The sequence below is a fragment of the Carlito syrichta genome, unplaced genomic scaffold, assembly GCF_000164805.1.
Source record: "Carlito syrichta isolate Samal-C Ts95f unplaced genomic scaffold, Tarsius_syrichta-2.0.1 Scaffold301969, whole genome shotgun sequence".
NCBI lineage: Eukaryota > Metazoa > Chordata > Mammalia > Primates > Tarsiidae > Carlito > Carlito syrichta.
This window is the reverse complement of record NW_007246065.1, coordinates 1-499: the sequence shown is the minus strand read 5'-3', so window position 1 is coordinate 499 and position 499 is coordinate 1.

The window sequence follows — 499 nt, the reverse complement described above, 5'->3', positions numbered from 1 at the left end:
GCGGACGGCGAGGGCAGCGCCCGGGAGGGCAGTGCGCGACACGCTCACAAGGTTCACGCGGACGCGGGGCAAGTAACACGCTCAAGGGGCGAGGCTTCCGCCCGTTTCCCGGTTACCGACTTGCACCTAGATCGCCGGCCTCCCGAGACATCTTTGCGAGTGATTTCTCCCCCTTCCCTCTTTTTCACCTTCGTGTTTGGATCCTTCTCGCGAACCCCCCAAATGACGTTAACAATGCCCGGATCGCGAGCTGCTCTTATTATTGTTTTGTAGTTCTACCTAAAGGTGAACTGAAATAAACGAATCTCTTTTTAAAAGACAAACTTGAGAAACCTGTCCTTCATGCAACGCAGAATTTAAATCAGTGACGGGCTGCTCACGGTCTCATAGAAAGTTCAGTCAGAAGAATGAAGCAAAAGGGGGAAGAGAAGCTGTAAAGTACGCCAAACACTTCGGGATAATATTTTGGCTTTTTGTGTGTTTTTTTTTTTTTTTTTTT